The sequence below is a fragment of the Anas platyrhynchos genome, chromosome 1 (genome assembly GCF_047663525.1).
Source record: "Anas platyrhynchos isolate ZD024472 breed Pekin duck chromosome 1, IASCAAS_PekinDuck_T2T, whole genome shotgun sequence".
Classification (NCBI taxonomy): Eukaryota; Metazoa; Chordata; class Aves; order Anseriformes; family Anatidae; genus Anas; species Anas platyrhynchos.
The window spans coordinates 100,307,347-100,311,177 of record NC_092587.1 but is presented as its reverse complement, the minus strand read 5'-3'; positions in this window follow the sequence as shown (position 1 = coordinate 100,311,177).

The window sequence follows — 3,831 nt, the reverse complement described above, 5'->3', positions numbered from 1 at the left end:
CTAAAACGAGTGCCAGGGAGGGAAGGAGGAAAGACAGAAAGGAAAGAACAAGCCACATGAATACTTATTACAATGTGAGAACAATTGATCTTGTCCTTTCAAAGGGGGCACTTTAACAAACTTTCGCATTCGACCTTCACTTCTAGGCCATAAAAACTATGAATTCATAGCATAACTCATTACCTGATTGATCACATAGTAGGTGGAATTGTAAAATCTTCATGGTTACACACTCTGAGTGACACAGGATACAGCTACGTGTGTAATTCCTCAGTGTGCCAGTTCAGTGTGCTGTAGTACAAACAATCAGTGCATGGCCTGCTATTCACTCTGTATGAGCCGCATATTTCAAATATGCTCACACACATACCTATATATATACACATACACACAGAGCTCCCTAAATGGTGCAAACAGGCATTGCCTAATTCTCTCTCTTGGGGACAGGGAAGGGTAGAAGGGGACATCATCAAAGAGGCCCACAAATAATCCTGAAAGCACCTCATACATACTTATGTGCTCTGTAGAGAAACCCCCTTCCTCAGGGTCCCTGGTGTGCGAGTGCTGGCCACATGCTGGTGTGGCAGCAGCACCTATGAGCTGGTGGCAGCACCTCGAGACCTCCTACAACATTTTCTCTGCAGCACTCCTGCTCACCCCCTACTTCCCTGACCCATTTTTTCACTGTTGTATAATACATACCCATATCTTGAATGCAAGGTGGACATCTCATTTCTTCAACAGACTATCAAGCTGTTCCCTGAGACCACGCCCTTTTATCCTAAATCAATGAATTTTAACACAATATGTAAACTATGTGAGTATATTCAGTGTATTACCACCATGGGTGAAGATGTTTCATCCTTTTTTCTGCATCATGCTGATGTTCCTGAAGGATGCATCCTATTTCTGGTTGCTGCTGTGTTCAGATATGAAACAGTAATCATCAAGTGAGGTGTGAGTTGCGTCCTGATTGAATGTGTAGAAATGTTAGTAAAGCTGACAGTTGCAACATACATTTGGGGAATAAATGAGTTGAGTCATGCACAAAGTACAAAGAAAATGTCATAATAGCTTCATACTAAGTCAGACCTAATTGAAGGTCCACATGGTTTTGTATTCTGCCTCCAGACAGACCAAAAGTAGGTAGCCAGAGAACACAAGAATGAAACAACTTCACAATACCTACCCAAAATGTCAGCACATGATTATGGATTGGGTTACAACCCTCCCCAAAATCATTGTTTGTAGAGAACCAGAAATCTGATGACTTAATTTTATGTACTCACGTTATCGTACGGAAGTAGATGGCAAACAATTGATTTTTACTCATCTCCCAGTCATTCACCAGTCTTCAGGTCTTTGCCATATTCTGGCAGCCCCCTTTCTGTATATTTTCCAAATTGAAGGGAAGATACCTTTTCACACCATCTGTTAGTGTTCCACAAATAATCACAATTTTATATATGGCCTTTAATAGCAACACCCTAATGAGCTCCGTACTTCCCAAAAATGGGCCAAAGCTCCTCAATATTTTCTTATAGGGATACTAAGCTTCAGCTAAGATAAATCGTACAAATATATTGGCAAGAAATACACTGAATGCAAGTTTTTAAATTTTCCAGAATGAAGAGAAGCTATTGAACTGTGGTTCAGCAGCACAATAATGTGTTTGGAGACAGAAATTATCCATGTCATCTGAGTACTCACATGTATTTGGTAAAATTAGAAAACATGTTATGGTTTAAAGGCATCTAAGCACCACATAGCCATTCACACACACACACACACACACACACACAGAGTGGGATGAGGGACAGAATTGTGTTGAGATACAAAGAGATTACTAGGACAGAAAACGAAGGGAAATCATAACAACAACAACAACAACAACAACAACAACAACAACAACAACAACAACAACAACAACAACAACATAATAATAATAATAATAATAATAATAATAATAATAATAATAATAGAATGTACAAAGCAAGTGATGCACTTTCAACAGTTTACCACTTACTGGCTGATGCCCAGCCAGACTACAAGCAACAGTCCTCCCCAGCCCTGGTTCAGCCACGCCACAGTTCCCATTCAGCATAATGCCACGTGCTGTGGGACATCCCTTTGGGCAGCCCAGGCCAGCTGTCCTGGCTGTGTCCCCTCCCAGCTCCTGGTGCACCCCCAGCCTCCTTGCTGGCAGGGCAGCACCAGGAGCTGGGACATTTTTGGCTCTGCGTGAGCACTGCTCTGCCCCAACTGGAACATCGGCGGGTTATCACCGCTGTTTTCATCAAAAATGCAAAACACAGAATCATATCAGCAACTAGGAGGAAAATTAACCATATCCCAACCGAAACAAGGACAACTAAAAAATAAATGATAGAAATTTAATGTAAATTAACAAAAACAACATCTTGGCAAGCATTAGGAGAGATTGAAATTCCAAGATAGAAAAATATCTTGGAATTATCTGCTTGAGACAACAGTATGTCATTAAAAATGATAAAGAGGGTAAAATACTGCTATAAGATACCTGTTTTTCCTGGTGTTGTGGATGTAGTGAAAAAGTGATGAAGATATGCTTTTTGAAAGGTAGACTTCCAACTTTATATGGTAACAGTGAAATTTAGGCATATAAATATTTTTTACAGGTCTCTCTATAACTGTTTATTTTTATATTAAAAACTAATTTTAAAAAGTGCCCTAGGTTAGTTTTCAGAGCTTTGAGGTTCTCTTACCTGCTACTTAGCAACGTTCTCTCATTTCCCTATAAACAGAAAGAAGAGAGAGTAATCTTATACCATAATTTATTTTACCTTTGAGATATAAAAACCTTTTGTTTGAAAGAGTCATAAAGTCATCAAGAGATCTAAAATGACTGGCAAAGATATCAATGTTTTCTCTGTCCCTAGTGGGTGATATCAGGGCACCAAAATGAGAACAAAATGGCATGATAATGGAAACGAAATGTCAACCACAGCATTTTTAGGGGACTCGTTCTGAGTAGAAATTAAAAAAGAACACACTGCCTTTTCTAAACTTATTAGCCACATATGCTAGTGCATATAATGTAAGAAAGCCACCCTAGGAATTTACTTCTCTGTGATCAAATAGATCATCTGTTCAGGGTCTTTCTTCATTGCTAGCTCTAGTTAAGGCCACTGAAATTGCAAGATTCAAAACCACATCTTTAGGCCGCCAAGGTAACAGAACTGCAGCTAAACACAGCTCAGTGTTTGTCCTCTCTAGATATGAATGACCACAGGCATCTTCCCATTTGCAACTTGCTCTAGGAAGGGCATGAACAGCACCGTAGTCAGTTGTACTAGATTATGATTCCAGGTTATGAGGCACCAAGCCTCATAGGTTATGAGGTTTACCAAGCTCTAATACTAAAAGTCCTTGAAGAGTTGATATTGAAATACATTCCTATTAAAGCATAAGGTTTCATGGTTAAAAAACATAATATCATATATAAAAGTTGTTCAGAAACAAGTATCTCATGATACCTTGATCATGATGCTTAATACCCTGATCATGAAACTGTCAAAAAAACTTTTCAGAAAAAGAGACAGTGTTAGATTCAGACAGGTGTAACTCTCCGGTATTAAATTCTGTCCAGGGACAGAAAAATCATCACTTAATACCTATTTCTCTAAAGTATGTGAAAAATCAAAATAATAATAATAAATAAATAAATAAAGACAACAATTACAGTAATAAAATGCATAAGAATTTACAGTAATATAAATTAGAGCTTTAAATAAATGTTTTCTGAGTGACTGCTGGAAGAGTAATGACTCTCAACATTATTTCTAAGTAATT